Source organism: Oenanthe melanoleuca, chromosome 5 (genome assembly GCF_029582105.1).
Source record: "Oenanthe melanoleuca isolate GR-GAL-2019-014 chromosome 5, OMel1.0, whole genome shotgun sequence".
NCBI classification, from domain to species: domain Eukaryota; kingdom Metazoa; phylum Chordata; class Aves; order Passeriformes; family Muscicapidae; genus Oenanthe; species Oenanthe melanoleuca.
This window is the reverse complement of record NC_079339.1, coordinates 29,696,874-29,718,330: the sequence shown is the minus strand read 5'-3', so window position 1 is coordinate 29,718,330 and position 21,457 is coordinate 29,696,874. Positions and strand designations below refer to the sequence as shown.

The 21,457-nt window shown below is 36.4% G+C and overlaps 1 protein-coding gene across 8 annotated transcripts in view; it reads left to right on the top strand.

The window, feature by feature from the left end:
- The window catches only part of GPHN (gephyrin), a 271,280-nt gene that overhangs the window by 60,911 nt on the left and 188,912 nt on the right, over window positions 1–21,457 (top strand). The window lies entirely within an intron of this gene.

Below are 21,457 nucleotides of genomic sequence, written 5' to 3'. Positions count from 1 at the left end.
GGCAATTGGCACAAACTAACACAGGAGGTTCCCTCTGAACATCAGGAAACTTCTTAACTGTAAGGAACACTGGGGACACTGGTGAGCCAGCTTGAGGCCAGAGGGATGGGCCAGGTGGCATCTTGAGGTCCCTTCCAGCCCCAGACATTCTGTGATTTTATCATCATATCTGTAATTCGTTCACACAGAAGTTTAAACAACATTTTTAATGCTATGGAAATCTGAACAGCTTTTAGAGATTTTTGGATCAGAGCCTTGATCTTACTTCTAAATATTTATTTAAAAAAAAAAACAAACAAAAAACAACTTTCAAAAAAAAGTGTTAGCAGACTTTAGTCATGATTCATTGGCAACTGAGGAAAAATTAAGGACAAAAGCAGGGAGTCTTGTGGCACAAAACTGGAATTCATCCAGCTCCCTTCTGCTAGTTTTCTGAGGGTCTTGGAATGTTATTTTGCTCTGAGAAAACCTGATGTGTTGCATCATTCACTATGTAGAATTGTATAACAATGTTTGTACAACACTTAAACTATTAAATTTGGAAAAAATAGTTCAGAAAAATAAGACACAAATTTAATTTGGATTTCCAGTCTCACAGCAAGGACTGCATTTTAAGAACAGCACATTCTCTGATGGATAACCTCAATGAAGGAAACAGAATGGCCTTTGTGTTGAAATAACCATTTTTGTGTGGTTGAGATATAAGGAACTACTGTTTCGAGAATGTTGACAGAACCCAAATGATTTAGATTTATTATGCTACTAGGGCTTTAGTAAAGGAATTACTTAGAAGCTAAGAAGTGACAAAAGGTAAACTAGAACATGAAAGACAGTGTATAACTATCACTTTCTGCTTAATCTCTTCTTGTCAAGCTTCCTACTTGCTTGTTTATCAGCTTTTTTCAGACTCAGTTTTGCTTTCTGCTCTGCAGCATCAGTGCATGGAACAATCTAGAAGAATTTGTCTGCTGGTTCTTTCCCTCCAGACATCACCCTTTCAGCTTGTCACCTTCACAGCTTACAGGTCAATTTTGTTGATATTTACAGTAGTAAATGTAGATGTTTAGCTTGACTTGTTAATTTTGTTTTTCCTGGCTCCTGTCTACTTGCCTGCCTGTCTTCAGGGTCTAAGCTCCCTGGGGCATGGGCCATCCCTTCTTGAATGTCTGGAAAATGCTAGCACATTGTAGCTGCTACCATATATATAAAAAATACCTGTGGCAAGCAAAGATTAAGAGAATGAATGAGATTAGTAACTGGGAGATGTGAACTTCATCAATTCTGTTAAACTGTAGGAACATTTTGTATTTTAAGGTCAACAAGGAGCTCTCATTTTTACTTTCCTGATATAGCTCTCATAACTATTCTTTCTGCTGGGATGACTTCTAGTCATGTAATACATATCTGAAATAATTTTCCTGTCCTGTTATTTCTTGGAAAATCACTGCCATGTATAATGAAATAGTTTTTGTGGTAAGAGACAGAGATGCATGCAGTAATACATTTATGTGTCTTGCTTTTGCAGAGGTTTTTTCAAAATACTGCAAAGGCTCTTTATGTTTTTCAAGTTAGTTCTTTAGTGTAAATCAAAAAGATAAATTATGTCAAAGATTGGAAAACTTGTGTTAATTTAATAAAAATTAAGTTTATTGCAGTTTCACTGAGCACTCAGAAAACTTGGATTGTTGGAATTCAGTGATGTATATGAGCCTGTGAGAAAAGGACTTTCAGTGACAATTGTTAACTGCTACCATTGAAACAAAAAAATGTTTTGAACATATGTTGCTCTTGGATTTCCTTTCTCCATAATGCATATTTATTGCTCAAAGTTTAGGATGTACCTGTGGTTATGCAGTTATAAAGTATCCTACAACAGGAACTGAAAAAACTGTATGTTGGAGGAAGGATGTTTGGTTTGTTTTTGGGGTTTCTGCACTGAACTTTCATTCTTAAATGATCTTTGTCTAATTGTTAAAATTTTTAAAAGTCTTGTATGAAAGTGTCATTTTTAAATTATTATTTATTTTCTTTAAATCTGAGCTTTAAAATGTAAAATAATCAGATACATCATTATGGATGAGGCTATGAGAAGCAGGCATGATTTTTAAAACCACTAAACAGTGCATTTAAATTTAGCACATTAAATTACCATGATTGGAAATAAATCCTATCTCCATTTCATATATGAATTCTGTAAATTGAATGCTGCTCTTTGCTTTTTCTCTCATTTCTACAGAGAATTTGTGCCAGTCCTTACAAACACTCTGCTAGGACCAGCATTCATTTTTAATAATAAACATATATTGTGAATACTAAAATTGGAAACAAATTTGTATTGCAAAGTGTTTCAGATTGGTGTATTAGAAACATGTGCTTCCTAGACTGTATTTACAATAAAGCTGGAATAAATAATTCATTTTCTTTGAACAGTAACCATGTTTTTCTTAGTTTGATTTGTAGACTGCTTGTTTTTAACCTTTGCTATCTGTTAACTTTAATAACTGTTACTCTTAAAAAGCTTACCTCTTAATTGCTTGTCTGCTCGTTTTATTTTTAAGGAGATGAATATCACTAGTCAAAAGATTGTAGTTAATTAGTAGTCTCTTATTGTTCTCTTTTCAAAGACAAAATTGAGGTAGACTTTGCTATAAACATATGAACATAATGACTGAAAGTTATAAATAGAAACATTTTCATTATTAAATGCTGAAAACTACAGTGCAGCTCAAATGATTGCAAATATACTTTCTTTGCATTCTATGCGTTGCAGAGACACTGGTTTCATTGGATTTTGTAAGTGTTGCAATTTGGGCCAATATTTGGGTCTAATAAATTGCTTTCCTGATTGGTTAATTATTGAGGCTTATATGGAAAGATTAAAAACAGTAAGACAGATACTGTATAATTTTAAATTAAATTAGCATAATAAGTTTATTAAATATTGGATTAATTTAGGTGGTTTTTTTTCTGTGTTACTATCCCAAATGCTGGACATCGGGTATTATACTCAGTGCAATAAACTGTTGAAATACTGGAATGTTCTTTTCTAACTACCTAAGTCTGGAGTTGTGTAAAGGGGGATTTATAAAGTTGGAATATTTCTAGTCAGTATTATGAAGAAAAAAAATGAACTTACAAAGCCCAAAGGGCTCAAACTCTAAGATGTGTTTGTAATTAACAAATGAAGGAGGCTGGAGAGTGGCAGGTGTGAATAATTAAGTGCTGTGGGGCTGGATCACTGGCGCTGTGTGTGTGGCAGGATGGTGCTGGGCTCTGGGGCTGTAGCTGATGCAAACCATGCTGGCTCGCCTGGGGGCACAAGCTGTGGCCTGGCAGGCACTGCAGCAGGCAGGCAGGATTGTGACTGGTTATTTGGGGAGTGGGTCCAGATAAATTCATTCCTTTGCCCTGGTTATGATCTCTCTTTGGCAAGAAAGTACCAAAAGAACAAGCGATTGGCAGTAAGCAGGTGGGGGACCAGGAGGGAATGGAATACCTGAAAGAGGCTTTTTCTTCTTTTTTAAAACAGATGGGCTGGATTGACTTTACCTGCAGTACTTATTGTAGTTTTTGGCTAGCATTACTGCATGCCAATAACTTACTTTCTACTACATTCAAGTTTTACCAGATGACTATCAATGCATTCAGAATTAATTTTTGTTTATGATGCATCCATTATTTTGTTTTACATTACATTTCACTTTGAATCAACTGCTTCTAACTTATGCTTCTGGACAAATCGTGTGTTATTTTAGTCATACTTGAAGAAAATTGTGTTACTATTATTTCAGGCTCTGCCTGAATGCTCTGAAGTTGTTCTGTCACTCAGGATTTTCAGTTGAGGGCGGTACCTGCTGCATGGGTGGGAGCAGCCCAGCAGTCATGCAGGGGGGTGACTGTGGACGTTACCATCCACTGATGGTAACCAAATGAGAGACTGGAAACATCTGCCTCTTTTTTACTGCCAAGTTCTAAGAAAGAAAAACTGTAAACTTAGACAAGAAATATACTACAGAGGTACAACATGTTAATTTCTAGAGCACTGGTGAATGTGTGCCTGTGTGAATGCTTAGTCCCTGCGAAATCATAAATATCTCATACCAGGTTTTGTGAGTTATCTTACAGACAGAAGGGACCAGTTACCATTGGCTTTGGTAAGATAATTAATGTAAATTAAGATTATAAATGTTGTCATTCATATACAAGTGAGAAATCCAGCTCTGCTGTTATTTTATGATGAGGAGCTTTAGAAGGGAGAGTTTTCTATGCAGAAACGGCCTCTGGTGTTTACTTTACCTAGTTTTGTACTTTATCCTGCCTCTCCTCTATCTCCATCTCTTCTTATTGGTTTAGAAACCTGCTTACTGCCTTCTTTTTATTTTTTTACCACTTTACCCATTTATAAGATATGTAGCTATTCATTATTTTACTGGAAATTGTGTTTCAGTGTTTTTCATGACCGGTTGTAATCATAGTTCTGATTGCAGATACCACTTCTGTCAGGTTTGAATGCACAGTGTTGGCATTAACAACTTAATTTTTGAAGAGCCTGTAAATCCTGAAATCCATCTTAATCTGAGATGTGTCCTTTACTTTTACAATAGTTGTTCTTGTGAAATTTACTTGTCTTTTGTGGTGTGTTGTATGTTTTTTGTAATAATTAAACAAAGGTGCTAATGTCTTCCTTCCGTGACTACTTTAGATTTTTTGCCATAGTGTTAGGTGTTTTGGATCTTCTGATGAGCATTATTAAGAAAATATAAATTGTTTGTAGTCACCAATTTTCTCCAATTAGTTGCATATGATTGAATAAACATTTTGATTTCAGGGTTTAACATATTTTTCAGATTACTCTCAAAATTTTGTTTACATTTGGTATTGAAAGTAGTTGTTTGCATCATGTGACTTTAAAAGAAGAGTAGGAGTGTCAGAATTTTGGCTGATATCTTACAGTACTCTCTTGGTTTTACCCTTTTGTTGTTCGTAGTCTAGATGTCTTGGCAGAATGTATACTTTTTGAATTGTTGGGTGATTACTTTGGACTGGGATTTAATCAACAGTTGTATATCATTGTAAGAGTCTCTTTTAGCAAAACATAATTTTATTTTTTTTATGGTTTTAAAGAACATTTAACTCAATACCTTATTATTTTAGAGTGATTATACTAAGTGCTGTTTCCACCTTCATTATATTAGTTGTTAGAATTTAATTTTTTTCCATAATACAGGAAGATCCAGCCAATGATCTATTAAATTGTGTACATATATATTAAACTGTATAGCTTATATAAAGATTGCATTCATATAGCATATCTAAAGTTGCATAGTTGTATATAAATTTGATAGCCCAGAAATTGTAAAGTGAATGCAGAGTGGGAAAAGAAGGTAACGGAAATGAAATAGATGACATGGGGGCCCATATAGCTCAGCTGTTCTTATTTGTGTTCATTTTTTGTAATTTTTTTTTTTTTTGTGTTCATTTTGTATTCTGCACTATGGGAGGGAGATTTTGTAGCATTCTATTTGGTTCTCATTAAGAAAGACTAGCCAATGAACAGCATGACAGAATAGCCACAATAAGGAAGAATAAAAAGAGAAACGCCGCAGTTAAATCTTATGTCCCTTCAGAGATTTGGAACCTCTTGATCAGGTAGGCTCAGATGGACACCAGGTGGGTTTTCTCACAGCATGCTGTGCAGATGCTGTTTGTGGATAGATTCCTCTCCCCTATCATAGTGCCTTTTATTTTGTGTAACAAGCAGTCATGTCTCCTAAGAACCTGGCATGGCATTTGTCATGTCAGCCACCAGTGCCACCTGGGGCATGCCAGCAGGTTCCCTACAGTGCTGCTCATGCCAACATATGGGCTTCTAAATGTGAGCCCAAATAGAGTGTGCCCTGCCACTTCAGCATCCATAAATCCTCAAGCACAGTGTCTTCCACAGAGCTCCCAATACACTGCTTCCCTTGACAGGGGCAGGAGGATGATCTCTTCTGAGGCAGAGTAAGTACAGAAAGAAGACCTGCTTTTAGCTTTCCAAGTTAAAATTTGGTGCAGCTATCCAATCCTAATGCAGTTTGAGATTTTAATTTTGCAGGGATTAGACATTTCTTGGTAAGAGGATGGAAAAGCCTCTGTTGGCCCATCAGTGGTAGTTTTCCCTTGCTGCTACTCAGATACAGCTATAAACAGATGCAAAAGGCTTTGAGCCTGTCTACCAGGTGTACACATTATTTCTAACATCATACAGGTTTAAACAAAACTCTGCAGCTTTGGAAACTCAGTCCAAAACAAAGAGTACCAGGTTACTGACTGTATGATGTGGCTCACTCAATTTATTTTATTGTAATGTCTGATCCTTAGACCTGTCTGTAAACATGTAGCTTAAGGAGAGTTATGCTACTCTCACTGCATGTACATTGGTCCACACAAGCAGCAATTGTATCCCAGCTTATATTTTCTAAGCTGTTTTTGAGAACTTGCAGTTCTGAAAGCTCTGGTAAATTTAAAGTCCTTCTGTGACTACTACTGCTCTTCAAACAGTCCAGAAGCAATATTTCAGTCCCTGCAAAATCATTTATTAAAGGCATTTCTGAAGCATGACTATCAAATCCAAGGCACTACTCTGGCATTTTTTTCTGTTATGCAACAATTTTGGTGCTGTTGCAGTTTCAGTGTTTCCAATTTTTTTCATCTTCCTTTACCTCACATTTTTAGAAAACAGCTAATTCATTGTGGTAGGGAACAGATTAGAGAAAACCAGCAGCAGGCTAAAACAGTGAATAAAAGATGATGATATAAAAGCTGTCAGCAGCAAAAACTTTTGGGAGCCTGCATCTGGAACAGGGATGCTATTAGTTGAATTCTACATACAGAACTCACTAAGTGTTCAAGGTTGGAAGTATTCAAATTTCTTACTATTAATTTCTATTTTGTTATCTCATGTTAATGTTGTTTAGTATAGCACACTCTTAGGCAAACTGCTGAGTCGTGGCAACCAGTCTGCATTTTGAGAATTCATTGCCTTTCAGCTAAATAATAATATTCCATTAATAGTGCCTGGAAAAGTTAGACATAAACCCTTAAGAAAGTTTGCTTTAAAGCATTTTAATAATGCAGTGAAGGCTGTGAGGTCACTCATTCTTTTCAGTCTATTCTCTGTACAAGTCTTCCAAAAAGGCTCTGTAACAGCTTGAAGGTGCAGACTGAATGAGCTCAGCATACCTAGCTTCTCAGCTGAAGTTTAGAGATGATGTGTATGGTTGATAACTGTTCCTTTGCCACAGTGGAGTGTGTACAGCAAGGATTAGATCTTATTTGCACACACAGGCTTTTCTCAGGTGCTTATTCAAGACTATGAAGCAGAATCTCAGATGAGAGCTGCGTTCTGTGTTTCTGTTGGAAGGTATTTTTTTTTTTTTTGCAATGTAGTGTTAATACAAGGAACAATGTAATCTTAACAAATCCTTAAAACTAAATAATGTCTGGGGGGTAAAAGATGAAACTTGTGGATTAAAATGGGGAGAATCTAAAGCATGTTACTGAATTGACTTTTGGAAAGTGATTCAGTGTTACAGTAACAAGTTGTAATACAAAGAGGGTTTTTTTTTCAGCTCAGAATTTGTGCTCACCCATCTTTTCTCCTTCTGTCTAAACGAGTGTTTTAATGCTTTCATGCATCCCAGGGTGTCTTGCTTCACAGCATGCTGCAATCACCTTGCCTTTGGCCCTAGAGGCTGAGGAGCCCTCCAAAAATAAATGGGAAAAGCCAGAAGCTGTCTCTTCGACTTAGCATTTTCTTTTAGCTCTGCTTAATGGCAGAATTTTGTTGAGTTTGGTCTCAGAATGGTGTCTCTCCAGCAAAAGCTTCCTCAGGCAGCTGCTGCCTGCTGCTTAGGGGCATCAGCTGGGATGCTGTGCACAGCTGCCTGCCCCATGCCAGTGCCTGCTATGAGAGCTTTCTGACTGCTTGTCATGTACAGAGTCAGCTGCTCAGCTACCCATAAGCATCACAAAGTGTCAAAGACCATGGTAATTCTGAAAGTATGCTAAGGAAGTAAATCTGTTGGGTTTTTTCTTTACAGTTCTGTACTTAAAATCAAAACAAAGAAAACAGGCTGGTAGTTGTGAAACCCTTAAAACTCTGAAAATGCATAGGATGAGTAGAGGTGTCCTTTCCAAGCATGGATGTGCCACTGAAATCACAAGGCTGAGATAAACACATTGTTTGTTTTTATGACACAAAGAGAAATGCCTTGTTGCATAAGGAAATAGCTGGATGGGAAAAATATAGCACTTTGTTACTTTAGAACTACAAAACAGTTATCTGATTACTGTCACTCTAATACAGAATATTTGTGCTGGATATATTTAGATTTTTATTTGTAGACACACCTGAGTTGCTTTGCCCATCCTTCAGCCCAGCTGATGTCAGTGTTAACGTGGCAGTTCAGTTCTAGAACTGCCCCTGGCAGATCTGTCAGTCCAGCTCAGGCTTAGCAGCACTTCAGTGGTCTGGCTGGCTTTTGGAGGAAGTCTTGGTGTGTCCATCCAGTTCAAAGTGTGACTGAAGTGTGTTTGTATTGGTGCTCATGTAATGACCATGATTTGTAATTATCAGCAGTGAGCTAGTTTAACTCTTTCTACACTACTGTAGTGTCATTACATGTGAACTTTTAAAATAATTCAACTTCTTCAGAATCATAAGGGAAAACTCTTCTTCTCAATGGGTATGTAGTTCACTGTAGATTGTCAATGGTTTCAGATGACATCTTTCAGAAAGTTGAGTAAGCTTCACAACTACTTTCTGTGCCACACAGAGCTTTGAATTTTTTTTAATTTTTTTTTCTCCAGATTTCAGGTTAATTTTATTATATACTGATCATGGATTAGGTTTAGTGATTTTGGACTTGTGTTCCAGAAGCAGTTTTCCATTTAGTCTTCTAGGAGCATCCATTTGAACAAATTTCTTGCATCTCTCTTGGCAACAGCCATCTTGTCTTGCTTGTTTCTGTTCCTTTTTTTTAAAGGAAAAAAAAAAAAAAAAAAGAAAAAAGACCTTTTAGATGGTATGTGAAGATTTGTAAAATCCTCACCCAAAGTTAAAATGGAAACACAGAAATGACTGTCCTTAGTATATGGAACTTGCTGGGTACAGAGAGAAGTAATCAGCAGCCCAAAGTCTAGTTGGAGACTGCTGACCTAGTGGTGTCAATACTAGCTCCAGCCCTGTTTAACATCATCATTAATAATCTGGATGTTGCCAGCAGGTTTGCAGATGACACAAAGTTGGGATGAGTGGTTGATATGTTAGAGGGTACTTCCATCTAGAAGGACTGTAAAAGGCTGGAGAAATAAGCCAGCCAACTTCTCTCAACCTAAGACCTACTAGTTTTGGTAAGAATTTTCATCATTCTAATTAAAATACTTGACAAATATGAAGAAAGAAGTTATTCTTAAGGTTACACTAATAACTAACAAAATAACAGCAATGATTATTGCCTTTCCTCAGGAAAAGTAAATTTTAATTCCTGGGGTTTTAAATTAAATCCTTTGAGATATCCTGTACCCTAAGGCATGGATGCATCTCATGTTTGGGAAGAAGAGGAAGTGCTGCCTTTTTCTCTTGGAAATATAAGAAGAGATTATTGACATACAGGCAGTTTTGCACATTTAATTGATATTCATAGCTTTTACAAATTTTAGAGGACTATAATTGCAGATTTGACAGTGGGGTAAAAATTTAATATTCTTTTTAAAAGACTGTATGCACTGTTTTGGCTTTAGCAAATTCTTTAGAAGTTTGTAATACATATATTTATATAGAAATGTTTTAAAGCAAATAAGCCACACTTTGGACCCAATTTTTGGTTTCCCTGATATTTCCGACAAAATCGAAAAAGTATGTGAAGTCTTGGAACATAATGAGGCTTTTAAAAAATGGTTGCATATGAATGTTTGTATGTACAGAGAGGAGGAACAAAATAGCCAACCCTGCTCTGCAAGTCATTAAAATTCCTAAAAATGTACTTCATGTCTTTTCTGTTGTAGATTTCTAGTATCTTCAGCTTGTCAAAAAGTGTGCAATAGAATAAGTAAAGCAAGTTCTCCAGTTATACCTCGTTCCAGCCCCCTTGCTCTGACTCCCTACATTGTTCTTGATTTTAGGTCTGCTCTTCTGTAGCCATCTGTTCACTTCCTAAAATAGCACTGCTTGTGTCTTAATTTAGAACTTTTCTCGTTATCCATAATACATTTTAACTTCCCTTTGAATGATAGTCATTTTGATACTGAGTTTTTCAAAGCATTGCTGAATATGTGTATGTTAAGTAGTTAACATACAGCAGCTTTACATTCATAATTGCACCAACATGTTTGGGTTCTCAGACATTAGAAATAATTCTTGGTTTTCAGTGTTTTCTGCTTTTGTAATTGTTTTGAATTGTTTTGAGTATTACTTAATTTGGAATTAGTCAAATACTAAATTATAAATACACTAGCAAGCTGTAAAATGGTAGCACAAGGTCACACAGTAATTCCAGCCTGATCCTATGTTTGCAGTGATTCAAGGCAATGTTCATGCTGCATGATTGACTGCTGCTGGACTTGTGATGGACTAGAACAGATGAGAGCCCTTTGTGAGGGTACTAATTTGCCTTTCTTCTCTCCAGTCATTGATTTCCCATGCTTTCTATCTTTCATGTCTCTGATTTTTAAAACATGTTTACTATGTATGTTTGGCTGTCAGATTTTTGCTGTCATAGAAATACTGGAAGCCTTATTCACTGTTGAAAATCATAAATGTTGATACTTTTAGAAGTTTAGTTGCTTACCTGCTCCACGTTGATGGAACAGTTTTTGGAGGAGCAAAATGGCCTTGCTCAATGAACTGGTGAAGTTGCAAATGTGGGTGTTGGTTGTTTAACAGTGATTATGTTGACAATTTTCACTAAGACATTTAGATTTTTTTTTCCTTGGGTACCTAGGAAACATATTGAATATCTGTTATTATTTCTTATTATACTTGTGTAAATATAGAGAAGTCATTAGTGGAATTAATGAAAACTGTGTGACAAACATGGATGTCATGCATACCTATACACTATAAGACCTTTTTAATAATTTTTATTAGTAACTACTGATTTTAAGAATTGCAGAATAAACAATGAAATTGTGCAGTCCATTTGGTCTCCCATTCACTCAACAGCCCATTTAACAGAGAATTTTCTTCTTTCCCAGTTAAATTACCCTGATGTCTATTTCTATTTTTATAATATTCAAATGGCCGGTTTAAAATGTAACAGCTCAAAGGTTTCAGTATGGACAAAAGTAATTATATAATGATGGAAAATGAAAAGAAACTTTTCAATGGCGTATGCGATTTGTATCTATTTTTGTTGGCCATTTGTGAACCATGAGGATTACTGATGGTACAGTAAAAAATAATAATCCTATCATTCTATCTTCCTTCCCCTCATTGTTGATCAAGCAAGAAAAACTCAGAGTAAATAAGGAAAACAAGTACACATTTATGACTTGGAGTTTCAGAACAGCCTCAAGAACATTATTCTTGATAGGGCTGTAAGAGTGGCAAGAAATGAGGCCAGGCAATGGATCATAACCTTGATCCTTCCTACCTGAGACAGCCACCCGTGTACACAGCCCAGGGCTGGATCCGAGTGCTGCAGTGCCAGCAGGAGAGGCACCCAGCCAGGGAGTCAGGCTCTGGGATTGCCTGGGAGCACTGTTCCTCAGGACTGCATTGTTCTACTGCTCTGCTCTTTTTTTTACAGCACTTGGCTGCCTTGGCTGGGTGAGTAGGGCAGGAACCAGTGAGGAGAGCCCTTGGCAGGGTGCTCCATGTTGCCACGTTACAAATGTGGCAACTGCTGGGTTTCTTCTGAGCTGCAAGAAATTTGCACGGAGTGTTCATATGGGGTGTCATTCTCCTACAAATGCCAGCATGGCTTGGTATGGTCCTGACAGCTGATTGATTGATTGAATTCATTGCCTGGATAAGCAAACATATGAGACATGACAGGCTGTATAGGCTTTAAAGATTTCTCCCATTTTGTTGCTTGCTGTAGGCTTAGAGTTAAATATAGTTAAAGATTTGGAATCAGCAAACAGAGGGATCTAAAAGTTAAGAATAAGGAGTCAAATATCAGTGTGGCAAGATTATTTCCAGAATATACAAATTTTTCCCAGTTCAGGAGAAGAAAAAGATAATGTTTATATTCACTTCAAACGAACAGAGACAGCAATAAAATGACAATATTGTGTGTTGCAAATGTGTTTTGGAATAAAAGTGACTGAAAGATAAAGTAAATCAGCATCAAGATAATGTCAAAAGTTATGTTTAGGTAGCAAAGACAAACAGGAGAAATAATGTAGGCTACCTAATGCATTAGTAATTCTAATTTCATAGTAACCAAGGAATGCAATTTTGAGCATGGCTAAAATACAGTAGCTCAAAAAAGAGTCCACTGAAAACAGGATGATGGGAGCAAATGTGCTTAAACACTTGGAGGACCATTCACAGGAGGAAATGGTAGGCTACAGTTCTCTGGGCTCATGTCAGATAAGGGTTGCTTAGGGCTGGAAGGATCTTCTATTGCTGCCTTACACTTGCTATTAAAATAAACAAATCTTAAGCTAAAAAAATATTTTATATGCAATCCATTTGCCACATAGAATTGTTGTTTAAAATACGTGATTGTAAAAGCATAGCAAGATTCCAGAAAGGGAATGAACAGCAAACTTCACCATGTTATCAGGACCTGAAATCAAGGACCAACAATCAATGGTAGTCTTGAATGTTGCAACTCTGTAAGTGGGCATAAAGAAAGGTACACAAATGTAAAGCATGCTCCTGGTGTAATTTCTTAGCTTATTTTTAGTCTCCCTATTTTTATTTTCTGTATTTCAGGTTTGGTGGAGCATGTTTCAAGTGGTACATGAAGCATGACTTGTAGTACTCTGGAATAATTTGAGATTGTAATTTTAATAATTAGTTGAATGAGTGAGTGATGAAAACACTTAGCATTTAAACTGATTTTCAGGTTTTTCACAGCTCACTGAGATAATTGGTTCAGTTCCAACTATTTGCAGCTTTTTCAGGATCCTCCCAGCTAGTAGAAATGACAAGAGGCTTTGTTTCCCATTTTTAAAGTCTGTTCATAAGCATTAGGAACAGACATATGGAAACAAATGAACCCTGATGTGAAGGATTGATTATGCCAGTTCTTTGAGCCAGTTGCACAAAAGGTGGTCAGCTCCAGAGCTGTTAAAATAGGCACAGTTTATAAGCATAATGTTAAAACATTGGGAAAAAGTTTACCACAAAGAAAATGAAGGATTTAAGAGATTGGGGGTAAGGAATAAATCTCTGTTTCTTTGAGAGTTGTTTCATGAACTATAGGCCTTCTAGTGAGATATCCTCCCCTCCCATGATACCTGAGTGGAACTTATCCCGTTGAGATCTTCACCACTGCTACTGCTAGAGACAGCATGAACAAAACGTAAACAATATTGAAAATCCTGTTTTTTTTAGAATCTGCACTTTCCTGTGTAGGATTTGGTACCAGCAGTTTTTTGTGGATGGCAGCTCAATGTTCTGGAAAGACCTATGGTACGTTTCCAGATCATTTTGTAGAAACAGTTTCCCACTGCTTGTGATAATTGCAGAGCCCTGGGAAGCCAGCAAAAATCTGAAACAGCATGACTAGTTCAGCTTTGTGTGAATGTGACTGTATTTCTTCCAGGAGCTTGTAGGTTCTTTAGATGCCTTTATGCCACTGCAAATCTGAGCTAATAAACCCTGTCACAGCTGAGTTGGCACCATGTGAGGTTAGCTTAGGTGTATCTGTCTTGGCATTCCTGACCAAGCTTATGCAGTGGCATTAGAGTGCATACAGTCAGTGAATGTTGATCAGGTTTTCATATATGTGCCTTAGTGTTAGTCCTGCTGTATCTAAGCTGGTGCTGGTGGTGCTAATGTGGTATCTCTGCCTTATGGTCTAGATTTACCCAGGCTCTTCAATTCAAACAGCTATTTTGCTAATCAAATGCTGCATCTGGGCAGGTAAGACCTACCAGAAACAGTGTTGGGGTGAACCTGCTGAAGAGAACAGGCTCTATTGATTGATATTCCTCAGTGATAACTGCAGGGCTGTTTCCCTCCATTACCTGTTGTATTATTTTACTTCTGATAATAGAAAGTTGATTTAAAAAAAATAAAAATATGGAGGTAGATGCTTTTTAAACAGGCAGTAGGATTTATTATAATGCATTGTGTTTTTCTTGACCACTTCTGCTCTTGGGTCTTTGATTTTTTTTTTTCTAGGTGGAGTTGAAAATCACTCCTTAAAGTGTTTCTATTTTGAAACTATTTTGTACTGCTGCTAGTTTTAAGGAGGCTTAAGGGTACTAGTACAAAAAAGATATCTTAAGAAGTACTTATGTTTTGGACAAAGAGGAACTGTCCTATTTTTAAGGATTATTGCAAGCACTTTTTATAATACTGTTTTTTTCCATTTTCATGAAGAATTTTCCTATAAATTATCCAGAATTCACATTTAATGAATTGAAAATTCTGAACATATGGATATAATTTACTTCATAATGAGATTTAGGGAAAATAGAGTAGAACAGTTGCATTGTCATCTAAACAGTATTTATTTATACTAAAGATGTTAGTAGTTTTATAAAATTATTTTTTACTCATTCTCATTTTACATTATTAAATTATGCTAACTGGTCTGTATGCATTTAGTTGTGCAGCAGTGCAAAGAGGGGTGTTGTTCCAAGCCACAGTGTGAATTTTCTTAAATCCTGTCATTATGGAATGATGCAAGATTGTGGTCACAGGTCCCTCATCCTGAGCACTCACTGGAGTGGTTCACATAATGCAGTGTTTATAGATAGAATATATCAGTAGAAAAATGGAGTACAGTTTTTCATGTGATTCTTCTGGCTCTTAATCAAGCTGGCAGATATGTGAAATGTGTTAGCATCTTGCATTGGCATTCTTTGTCATATTTAAATGTGCTTCTAGCTGAGCTTGATTGTATACTTGATTGGTGTACTCTGCAACTGAGGATCCATTTAAGTTATTAAAATGGGCCTATAGAAGATGCTGAATTGTTTCAAATGTTGTTAACTGAGAAGCTAAACATATTCTTTTCATGAACTAAATAACATGCAACAAAACTAAGTTTAGAGAGAAGAATTTTTATCTTTTTTAAGGTATTGAAAAAACTCAGACATTCTCTAAAGAAATCAGAAAAGCTGAAAATCAATATCTCCTTGTAAAGACTGCCCTTTAGAGGGAAGATTCTCGACATCTGCTCGAAGTACAGCTGTTCTAACCTGTAATGGAACTAAAAATTTCAGACAAGTCTGAAATGACTTATTACTCTTCAAAGGTTTTACCTCTTCTATTCCCCTCTCTTGGATGTGCTTGCCTTCTATACTTTTCCGTCCCATCCTGGAATTTTTTTATAGTTCTATAGTGAAAGGAGGAATAACACAAACTTTTTATTGGAAATACGTGTTGGAGACAAAAACCCAACCCACACAAAACACAAACTAACTTATCTCCAATAACAAGAGCCCAAAGAAAAAAATCCATCAAGTGCTTAGTATTCCTAGTTTCAAGGAGCTTAAATTTTTTTTATTGGGTACAAACAATTAGAGGTATTGCTAATGCTGCATCTCTGAAGAGTTGAATGTCTTCAATGGTTTGGTGTTCTTCTGAAGTTCACCTGATCACTGCACTGATCACATTGACAATCGGAAGAAGTTGAAACTCAAGCTTGTTAAATTTTAGATTAAAACCCAGTGTAGAATTTGTAGCCTAAGGCTGCACAAATATTGTAAAATTTAAATGATAAATCATTTGAGAGAGGCATAACCCACTAGACTAATGGATACACAGAAAAAATGCCTCATTTAATTGCTGTTAGAAAATGGGAGAAACCCTGGGGAGGTTTAGAAGTTCATAGCCTTCAGAGGAACTCTAACATAGATTTTACAGCATTAGCTACCGTGGTGCAGAATGCTTCAGGTCTTTAAGAACAATTTCTGTGTCATTTAATCTATCCTTAAATCTGTTGAGAATGAGTGTGTGTGCTTTCCTTGCCCTCACTGTTCTTATAGAAGAATTATATGGGAGGCTCACCTCTCTAACTCTTCAAACATTTATGCTCTGTTTTTTAAGATTTCCTTACAGTTATATTTCTTCTGCAATACTGTTTTCCCTCTGATATTTGTTTTGCTGTTGTATTTCCATAAACACACTAGCAGCTACCATCTAATGCTTTTTTTTGGTGAAGCTAATCAAGAAAGGTCTTTTCACTTCCCCTGAAATCTTACTTTTCTTTATCATTACAACAGCCCTCCTTTACATCTGATTTGCAATTGACATTACTGCTTCTCTGTTTTCTAGAAAAAGAAAAATCATAGATTCACATGTCTAACTTGTATTTCTGGTTTATGATCAACCTGTTTTTCAGTATGTCACCTGAATCTTTCCCTTCTGTTGTCCAGTGCCTTAGCTCCTTTTTTACAATGGTATGTCTTTGTCAATCTGTGAGGATACCATTCTGGATTTATATGGTGATAGCAAATGGCATTTAGATCACACATTCTTAGGAAATCAGCCTGCCTTATTTCTGCTACTCACAGGCAGCATATTTTCTTGGCAATTATAAGCATTTGCAGTTTGCATGGAGATTTGTAGTTTTTTTTTATTCTGCAAATACGTCAGAGATTTGTGTGTAGATATGCAAATGGTATAAGAGCTGCTCTTGTAAATTAATTTGCTGTCTTCTTTGATAGATCTGGGGAAGGTGCTACAAAATTTCTGTAATGTGCCATCTGTTTTATGTATGTTTTCTGGTTGGCACGCACTCACTTGAAAAATGTGACTGTAGGAGAGAAAAAAAAGTTGTGTTATTTATCTCTGGTGTTACTGTCCATGGAACCCATAAAATGCCTTTAAATCATTTTAATATTAAGGAAATCAATCTTCTGGTGCTTTCTCCTTCCTTTGCCTTCTGTAAAGTATGCTGTATAGGATGGGGATTCTATGTTTGCAGGAGAACAGGCTTTTAAAGAGATGTTTTGAGGTCTGAAAAAAAAATTGTTACCTTCCTATATCCTAAACCCTAAGCTTCTCTAGCAGTGTTTGTTATTTCTTGAAGTCAACAAGATGTATAATAGGTAAAGAAGGTGATTGCTGCCTTGTGTGTAAGTTTGGGCCTATAATAGCAAGTTAGTTGAATCCTGAAATGTTTGAATGCAGGACATGGAACAGAACCACCTGAACCTGCAATGAGACTTCTGAATAATGCTTGTTGCAAGCAAAACCAGACTGGAATACAACACTATGCTAGACCACTACTTTTCAGAACATCCCAAGTGTACTAACTAATTTTTTTTTTATTAATTGCTGAATATGAATGTGTTGTAAAACCTAAATACTTAAGTGAGCCTATAAAAAAAGGAGTAAGGTAAAGTCTTGTCAAAAATACTATTGTAGATGAAGAGATCCTAAGAAAAAGACCTAAACTTAAGAGATACTATCACTAAAAGACAAAAATGTAGGAGACTGGTATCTTATACTTCAGTGCATACTGTTCAAGGTTGTAGTAGTCCATATATTTTCAAACTAATAGTGCATCAGTGACTGCCTTCATGAGTGTAGCATTTTTGTTGTCAAGATGATTTTTATCAACAGGTAGTCACAACTAATCTAAAAGCAGTTCTGAATTCTGGGAACCAAGAGGAAAATCTGGCAGGTGATAGTAATTTTCTGGAATTGCATGTTTAGACATATAACTATGAAGGCAAACTTAATTGTTGATTTTCTTTACCAAAGTGTAGATATTTGTTCATTTTTTGAGGGTGGTTATTGGATTTTTTCTAAATCACATAAATATGAAAATCACTGTTACCAGCTGTAGATTTGGAAGTGATTTCATCTAAAAAAGGGACTTCTTTACTTGGAGAACTCTCTGTAAGAGATTAAGTGATATTTTTAAAAAGCTACATGGTTTTCAAATTGTAGGACATTTTAAAAATAAAATTAAAGTAAGGATACATTTCTCAATAGATTATGACCTGCCTCTACTTGAAGAAAATATTAGTTTGCCTTCATAGTTAGAGAACTTCTCCTTTTGGAAATCAACAGGCTAATTATCTATTTCTCTTCGGTATTGTCTCATTTAAAACTCTGCTAAAGAAAGCAAAGGGAAAAAAAAATCACATAGACAAATTTAGAAGTTCACAAATGCCAAGTAGGAAGGCTTCACAACTGTAAATTAGATGTTTGCACATTAGAGTGTGAATGCTGATTTTAACCTTTCCATCAGGAATTTTGTATGCTGTGTAATTGACAGGTGAGAACTGTATTCCCGTATTAACTTCCCACCTCTGTTACTTCCTGGGCACAAGACTAGACATGGGTCAGAAACAGAACATCAGTAATAGAAACCAGGAGCTGGAAGTAGGATGAATGTTGGGAAAATGGGAGCTATTGCTAAATCCTGTTTGCTTTGATACATGTAACAGCTCACTTGGAAGTCAAACTGTTCAGTGCATGTTTAGGGATTTTGCCTGTGATTTTTTTCAGACTATACGTTTAGTTCAGTTGATGCCGGTGATATTTGTGCCAATATTTGGTGTGTTAAGAACATTTATGGTACCTTACAGACTGTCATTGTACTTGCAATACTCCATGGAGCAAATGTACTTCAGGGTGTTATTTTTGTTGTCCTTTGCCATATCTCTAAGGAGGTACCTGTGAGACCAGAGGCTCAGCCACTTGATGTGTATGTACAGAGGAGCAGCTAACAGTTCTGGATCTCTCCAGAATCCATCCACTCGACAATGCTTGCAATACTGGCTTTTATAAAGTTTTGGAGGGTTTAAAAAAAAAAATAATTTTGAAGCAAGACTATAAAGCCATGTGTGGGTATTGTGTTCATGTAGATGTCCTGTGCAGAAGTATGCCTTGGCTGTGCTTCAAAGAGAAGTTAGGCATGGCCTAACTGTATCTGTAGTACAATTTGTGGCTGTGATGCAAAGATTTCTTCCCTCAGACCTTAAAGCACCATTGATCACCCTGGTATTTCTGCCATACCATCAGTTTCACTCTCCTGTTTAAAATAAATAGCTTGCATTTCAATTAGGGTATATGTTATTTTTTTTAAGTATGTGCAGTGTTGATTTAAAGTTTTCTAAGCTGTGAGAAATGGGGTACCTGCTCTGCTTGATTGCTTCCACCTTGCATTTATTGCTGAACATTTGTTTTATTTATTTATGGTGAGAGTTTGCAAGGATGTGAAGGGGCATGGCTGTGCTTGTATGCAGACCAAGTGCTTTTTCCAGTCTATTCAAGTGAATTATTTCCACTCTCTGGAAACTCTCCTGTTTTATTGACAGTTATAGTCAAATGTTAGTATTAACTATTGGAATTCTTGATTGTTAAAACCAGGTGTGGAATTTTTTACATTTATCTGAAGCATCTATGTTTTTTAAATCTGGCTAGAACAGTATCCTAAGAAGAGCCTTGCTTATCAGTTTGCAGCTTTACATTGTTCTAACTCTCTTACAATCCAAGAAGAAAACGAGGGAGACCAGGTTTATACATTTTTCAAAGTCTGTAGATATTTGATGTTGAGTTAATCTTTTTAGCAAATGGTTTTATTGCTGAGGTCTGCAAGTAGAGGGAAGGTTTGCAATTTTAAAATTAGTTCATAAAAAAATGTTATAATATTGGATTTATGTTGAAACAAGTAAAGCAAAGGCTGTCTCTGGCAAATCCAGGCATTCATTTTAAACACTTATTTGAAACGCATTTTGTGTCTTAAACATCTTGAGTTACAGATGAATAATGGCCAGTTTTGCTGATAAGATAATTTTATGTTGTCATTTTTCATTTCCCCTTTAAGAAACTTTTGAGATAATGGCACTAGTTTCCTCAATTATCACTGTGATTGCCTTCCATGAGGAGGTTGGGGGAGACACTAGAAAAACGCAGCATGTTTAGATTAAATATTTAATGCTTTAAAAATGTTTGATTTGTCAATAGTGAAAAAACAGTGTTGAGCATAATTTGTATTCATGATGTATTGTGTTAGCATAGGAGGTATGTTGATACATTGGTAGTGTAGGATTTATGACAAGGCTGTAGGTAAAATGTTCTGTTTGCTGTTTTGTTGCCAAACTTGACAAGAAACAAATATAAACTATCAAATACCAATGTAGGTGGGAATGTTTTCTCCTATTAAATCTAATATGTAGTCGTTTGTGAATCTGCTGATCTTGGAATCACTCTTTTAACTCAAGAGCTGAGATCTACTCAAGGGTCTTGGGTTCAGTGTAATAGGTGGGGATGGAAATGAAAAATTCCCTAAGGCTCAAGGGCTCAGTCAGAGCTTCCCTGGCAATGGGGGAAGTGCTTGTGAACTCAGTACAGGTAACTTTCAGTTTGCTGTAAAGGCAATGATTCTGTTGTCATGGCAGGAACAAGCTGAGAGTCTGGGCTTAATTAGCACAGATAGTTGTTGTTTAAAATCTGTGTTTAAGATCTGTGACAAGTACCTCAAAGACAAGAGACCCCTTGTGAAAGACTGATGGCTTTCAGGGATTGTGTGCAGCGAGCAGATGCTGGGTGCTGTTTTCAGAGACAGTGGTAGGAGAAGCTTGGGATATCAATTGGTTATTACAGTGTTGGGATGAATGTTTTGAATACTTGAAAAATACCTCTCTTACAGTCATAAACTGTCAGGCTTTATCTGAGGGCCAGGCTAGTACCTGTTCCATCAGCCACACCAGCCTCTTCTTCTGGGATGCTTTCTTCCGATGCTTGTCCTTCCCAGCAGACTTAACGGGTTTCACACTTGTGAGATGCATTGCCAATGAGAAGTACTAGTAGAAACATTTTGCAGTTTTGTAGTATGTTAGGTAGGTCTGTCACTGTATGTGTTGTAATCTGTGAAAACAATGTATTTTGGGAATGATTTGCATTTTCTTGTTGCTGGTGATGCACATGAATACTTAGCGATGTAAATTAAGGAGAGTATTTTGCATTTAGAGAGAAAGAAGTAGGAACACTTGCTTTTGCAGATGATTTTAAACACATCCCTGTTCATCAAATGTGAGGCTGTATTCTGTGTTTAATAAGCAATAATGCATTTCTTCATAAACTTTGTCTCCCAGATTACCTTGCCCATTGAGGGAAATTGATCCTTGCACTGGTTTTTCCATATTACATCCTTTGTGTCCTTCAGGAAGTTTGCTGTAGTCAGAAATAGCTAATTCCTTTTAACTGATACTGCGTTGTTCTAAAAGTATTTGTACCACTACTCTTTTTCCACCTCTCAAATTGACTGTGATATTATTTAAGAGAAATGAGATGGCTTTTAGGATTGGGGTACATGTGCTGAGAGAC